The sequence below is a fragment of the Eleutherodactylus coqui genome, chromosome 1 (genome assembly GCF_035609145.1).
Source record: "Eleutherodactylus coqui strain aEleCoq1 chromosome 1, aEleCoq1.hap1, whole genome shotgun sequence".
Taxonomy (NCBI): Eukaryota; Metazoa; Chordata; class Amphibia; order Anura; family Eleutherodactylidae; genus Eleutherodactylus; species Eleutherodactylus coqui.
Window position 1 is genome coordinate 333,181,705 of NC_089837.1, and position 6,598 is coordinate 333,188,302.

Below are 6,598 nucleotides of genomic sequence, written 5' to 3' on the forward strand. Positions count from 1 at the left end.
AGCCAAAGATTTTGTAAGTCAGGAAGCTCCATCCTTCGAAATGGTGCAGATTTTGACATTGTTTTGGATGTGCAAATACTGCCAGATTTGGTGCCGAAATTCCGCAGCATTTCCACCACATGTCACCAAACTCTTAGAGGTATTCACCATACACCCATAGCCTGGAAAGCCCCATCTTACACCTAGTACAGGCTGACACTTCATTCCTAAATCATAATATTCAAGGATTCTCGCAGCTGGACCCAACCCGAGCCCCTGCAGGGACCAGCACAGCACTCACCTCTCCCGTGGCTCCAGCTCTTTGATGTGCTGGCTGCCGACCAGCCGGCGCATGCGCAGAACGGAGCCAGCGGCCAGGGAGTGACATTTCTGTGCGGGGCTCGCAGAGCCCGACAGAGAAATAGAGCATGCCGCGATTTGTTTTCTGCGTGTGATTTCACGTGGACAAATCACGCCCGTTTGCCTAGGATTGCATTTTCTAATGTAATCCTATGGCAGCGGCCACGGGCGGAAATTCTGGGGGAAATCCCGTGGAATTCCCCCCCATGTGCAGTGGGCCTTACGCAGCGCTTGATATTTTGTGACAATTGGTGCTTTTGCATGGAACCGAAAGTGCGGAGCTAGTATTAGTGGTTGCGCTAAGCTGCAGCGTGGTCATGTTGGTGGCTACTCTGACTGAAATAGCTACACGTGCAGTAGGAGGATTGCAACATATACAATAACAGTTGCAATAATGTCAGATCGTGACGTCAGTACCTCTGAGAGAAACGTGGTTAGATAATAAATAGTCCAAGCCAAATCAACTTTTGCAAAACTGGAAGTGCACAGTTTTACTGTAGCTTGCAGGTGGTAAAAAATAACATCCACGAAAGAGTTCCTACAAACAATAGAATCCACCAATATGTTATACAGTGATTTACTGACAGTCTTTGAGACTATCACTCTCTTTCTCAATCTACTTCTATCCATCCTCTTTGAACAACTGAGGTGACCAGTCTAATTTATCTGATCTCTGCTCTAAGTAATTACTTGTAGAGGAAATTATATATTTTAACATCGGGGAGGCTGTATTGTTACCGACTCCAGTTTGCATTGAGGCAAGTTACACTCACATTTGCGAAGCTCCATGAAGTTCAACTACCACAAGACCGGCCCTGACTATGTTTTCTTCCAGCAGGGTGGCAGAAGACTTCGTCCCTATTCCAGATGCTGCTAGTTCACTCCTCCTCACTATGTCTCACTCCCGAACCCTCTTCCAGTCCTCGACCTCCTGAGACTTTTTCGTAATTGTGGCAGCCCCTCACTCTGCTGCCTCTTGCTTCCTCCTCCAACGCCTAATTCCTCCACTTCCTGCTGTTTCCTGCACTTCTGTATCTCTTGATGACTTATTTCCTCCTTCACCCCACTTGTTTTCCTGGGCTTCACTCAACCACCCCCACTCCACCAATCACAACTTTATAAGCAATCAGCCAATCAGAAAAGGCCATCGCCGGGCAGCCTAGCTCTATTCCGGCATACAGGGAAAGAGAGTCTTTCTCCTGCGAGGTGCCTCCTTTGTCCCCCTAGAGGTTCATAGCGAAGATCACAGGACTGGTTAGCACTATTGAATACCTTGTAGGCCCCTCTGGGTCACTACACTATGTCACTGAGTAGTTTCTTAAAGGGGTTGTCTCACGAAAGCAAGTGGGGTTATACACTTCTGTATGGCCATATTAATGCACTTTGTAATATACATCGTGCATTAAATATGAGCCATACAGAAGTTATTCACTTACCCACTCTGTTGCTGGCGTCCCCGTCTCCATGGCTCCGTCTAATTTCAGCGTCTAATCGCCCGATTAGATGCGCTTGCGCAGAAGGGTCTTCTCCCTTCTGGTCGGTCCGGGCATGAGCGGCGTTCTGGCTCCGCCCCCTTCCATGCATCATCGCGTAGCTCCGCCCTATCACGTGTGCCGATTCCAGCCAATCAGGAGGCTGGAATCGGCAATGGAACGCAAGACATCCACGGGGCACCATGGGAGAAGACCGCGGTGCATCTCTGGGAAAGGACCGGCGGCCATCTTTGGAAGAAGTTTTATAAGTTGCTGAAACGCTAGAACGGTGAGTAGAAACCATCGTTAAAAGCCATTTACACTTGTGCATAGTAATATTTGCTTTAGAAGGGGGACTGGGCAAAAAAAAAATCCACTTTTGCCTCGAGACAACCCCTTTAAGTGGATTTTGGCTCCAGAATTTAGGAGTGATTGAGAACCTAGGAAAGTGTGGCTCAGGCATTTTTGATTAAAAGGGGAAATCTGCCAGAGATTCGTAGAAAATGAGAACTGGTCTGAGAAGCAAGTTTAGTGAGAGACAGAACCAGTGAGAACCAGTGTTTGAGTTCTTTGTGCTAAAGCCTAAACTGACATTTAGTTTCTGAATTCTGTTGCTGAAGTAAACCCCAGGCTCCCTTATCTCAGACCAGTCAGTTGGAGCTTTGTTATCATCAGGTAGATCTGTAGTAGATTAATCTGTAGATTGAGGATTGTCTTCTGATCTCTGTGGCATGGATGCACCAGCAAAACCCGGCTGCATCTTAAGCATGTCAGCATATGTTCCAATGTTCTTCTTCAATGAACAGTCTTTGATTGCAAATCTTGGTTGGGGGCCGAAGCCCCCCTGGGCGCATTAAACCAAACTTTTACGTAAATATTAAGATAGTAAGTCGTGAAGCTTCTTCTAATGCTCAGTTTGACTTGGCACATATTATAAAACACACTTTGCAACACTCGAAAATTGGATGGTAACTTACTACCAGTAATTTGATGAGATGCGTACCCGGTCAAAAAATCTTGTCTTTATTCCTCAAACTCATGCTAGCTGCTGCTCTGGAAGACGAAGGTTCTGAATCCATTTTCACTTAAAGTCAAAACTGAAAAAAAAAATACAAAGTTTACTACTTGAAATTCAAATATTGAATGCGCTTCCTGCCATTCACCACACAAGTCCCCACCCCAAGAGCAGAAGGGAAGATATCTGGTAGGGTTGTTCCCTTTGTCCTTTTAGAAAGGGGCCCTTCCCTAGGAACAAGTAGTCCGTGACAAGGAAAGTAAGGCCTCAACTCACATTGACACCCAAAAATCTCAAGAAATTTTTCCCCATATACCCTGTGGCCACCCTACATAGTAGTAAGCAATGCTAAAGACTGTGCAAATAAGCAGTATCCGCTCAGCAGTAATATTAGGCATCGCTGGCTGAAACTCATTGGCTGACTGGATGACATTCAATGCTGCTACCTGGTGGTTCAGGGTTACCTGTACTGTAGAATCCCTACATCTAAGTATTGTTATTTAGTCTGCACCCTGACTATAAGTAGCAGAAACCACTTGGCTGACAGCAGTTTTTGAAGCAATTGAATGGCAGCGACAGATGTTATACAAAAAAGCGAAAACCTTTTTTTACTATGTCATGGCCACATCTTGATTTATGCTTCCTTAGGTACCCGTCCACGGTTGTCTAGACACAGGCCTGCCTGACTCAACAATGGAAGTAATATTCAGAAGAAGATTAAATGACTGTAAGGCCAAATCACTCAGTGACCAACTGCCTACAACAGGCTTGGGGATCCGGGTCCTTCTGTATAGGTTTCCCAGCCGCAGCATGGCGAGCTGCACAAGACATCACTGTCATCACCGTAGAGGAGGGCAGGGTTTAGTAAACTCCTGCTGTCCCCATCTAGACATGAGCCTGGGTCGTCCTCCCCAACACCATCCAGCCTGCAGGTCCAAGCAGGATGTCAGGACCTCCTGGATTCAGTGACAAAGTGGGGGCCGGTGGGGACCCCCTGAGCAAGAGAAAGAGCGAGGTCTGGAACTGAATCTCCGAGAACTATAATGAGAATCCAAATTTCATATATGGAATTGCTGGTTTATATATGAATAAATATGGACATGAGTGTATTTATCATGCTTTGTATGTAATGTATCTTGTATTGGACAGTTTATTTGTATTATTGTATATATTTATCATGCTTTTGTATGTAATGTATCTTATATTGGACAGTTTATTTGTATTATTGTATGTATTTATCATGCTTTTGTATGTAATGTATCTTGTATTGGACAGTTTATTTGTATTATTTATGTATTTATCATGCTTTTGTATGTAATGTATCTTGTATTGGACAGTTTATTTGTATTATTGTATGTATTTATCATGCTTTTGTATGTAATGTATCTTGTATTGGACAGTTTATTTGTATTATTGTATGTGTTTATCATGCTTTTGTATGTAATGTATCTTGTATTGGACAGTTTATTTGTATTATTGTATATATTTATCATGCTTTTGTATGTAATGTATCTTATATTGGACAGTTTATTTGTATTATTTATGTATTTATCATGCTTTTGTATGTAATGTATCTTATATTGGACGATAGAAGAGGATATGAGAGTAAGAAGATATGATCTGTCGACAATTCTGCTTTTTGTTTCCACTCAAAGGACATCAAACTGTATATATTTCATATAAAGATTGTCACTGACTGCCATGCTTTGTACCTCCTGTGAAATAAAGTATTCTTCATTACTGCCGTTGTCCGCCTCAGTTATTGCGCCATCATTGAGCATAACCAGTGGGTCAGGTGCCACACATTAAACACTGACCCACTTGCATATTCAAATTGAAGCAACAATGAAGGATATGTATCAGCACCCGCACATTTGTAAATTCTGAATTTTTATGAAGTTTTAAAGCAAAAAAAAAAATTATGATTCGGGGAGGGACATCCCTCTTGACTTCCTTCAGAAAAAGGTCAAGAGGGATGTCGTCCTCCGAATGATATATATCATTCGGAGGACGACATCCCTCTTGATGTAAAACATATATATATATATATATATATATATATTTTTTTTTTTTGCTTTAAAACTTCATAAAAATTCAGAACTTGATTTGTAATAATGTTGCCATCCACTAGGTGGTGCTGCATCTCCTTCCATGTGCAGGTTGAAGAAAAGATAAGACACATCATAAAACTGTCCTGAGCTCAGTGGACTGATTTACGATATAGGTCTCTATTTGTCTATTGTTTTAAGTTTTGAGTGCAAGACAGTCTCAAATTTCTGTGTGTGAACATTTATTTAAATCAACAGGAATGTTTTCTCCTCCCCTCTTCATCTGTATGTTGTAATTATGTGCCATCCTAACTAGTTTCATTTAATAGCCTGACGAAGGGGGCGATATCCCCGAAAGCTTGCTTGCACTAATATCATGCATTTTTGTTAGCCATTAAAAGGTATCATATCTACAAAATTACTTGGTTTCTCTCAAGGCTCAGTCAGACAAGCGGAGATCCGCGCGTATTTCCGAGCAGAAAAAAACGCACAGCATGTGTGGGAAAAAATCCGCATGACCACGTCCATTGCCACCCATATGTTCTATCTATGGCAGGTGCAGATTTTCGCCCGCACATGCAGTGTGTTTTTTTCCATGCGGAAATACGAGCGGATCTCCACTCGTCTGACTGAGCCCTCACTGAGAACAATCACACATCAATCTACAGTTAAAGCTGCACGATTCTATTTTCCCTTGTACTCATCCCTATGATCACTGTTTGGAAGGATTCTTTTATGTTGGCACGTGATTACAAGCTCTGCCAAGTCCTTTTTGGAGGGGATGGTTTGTTTTGGATCAACACCTTGTTTTTTTAGATGGATAAATTAAATGCAAGTCCAGATTGGGACTGAAGTTCAGCTCTGGCATTTGAACGCAGACGGGCCCACTAGCTGTATGTCGAATGAGAAATATGTTTGTGCGATTATATATGACATACTGTGTTAAAAATACTACTCGTCCCTCAAAAATAAAGTCCTTATATAGGTATGCAGATAAAAAAAATAAAGTTATGGCTCTTGGAATGTGGCCATGAAATAACAAAGAAGTAGCTACCAAAACTGACTGCAGCACCATGGGGTAAAGGACCAACCAAATAGATGGAATAGCAGCTTGACTACAACGCCATTTAAGCTCCTTCCTATTGGGGGGTTCAGTGAGAAGATGGAGACACAGGACCCCTATTCTCAGGATTAATAGGGGTCTCAATGGTGAGACCGCAACTGATTAGACTTTTATCACCTATCCTGTGGATAGGTTAAAAAAAATAGATTTTGGTGCAACCCCTTTAATTAGATTTTCTACTGCATCTACAAGATGAATGATAGTTTACATTTATTAACGCTTATTGAGCACTACAAAAACTACAGGAGCTTTTAACTTGCAGCTATTGATGGGCATTTAGTACTGATTTAAAGGGAAGCCCTCACCACCAAACGGCATCATAAACTAAGTTATGGTGCTGCTTGGTGAGGTGACAGGGAGCCAGGCAATCTCTTTTTTTTAATAGTCACCTGCTCCACAGTTCTCGTGGTGCTCGCTAATGATGTCCACTCACAGTCTGATAATCTGACTCTTTCTGGACCACTGTGCGCACACAATCTCATAGAAGGGACTATAAAAAATGACCTCCCCGGCCCCACCTCACTGAGCAGCATCATAATTATTTATGGTGATGTTCGGTTTCCAGAGGTTCCCTTTAAATAAAGTTGCAATATTCTGCAAC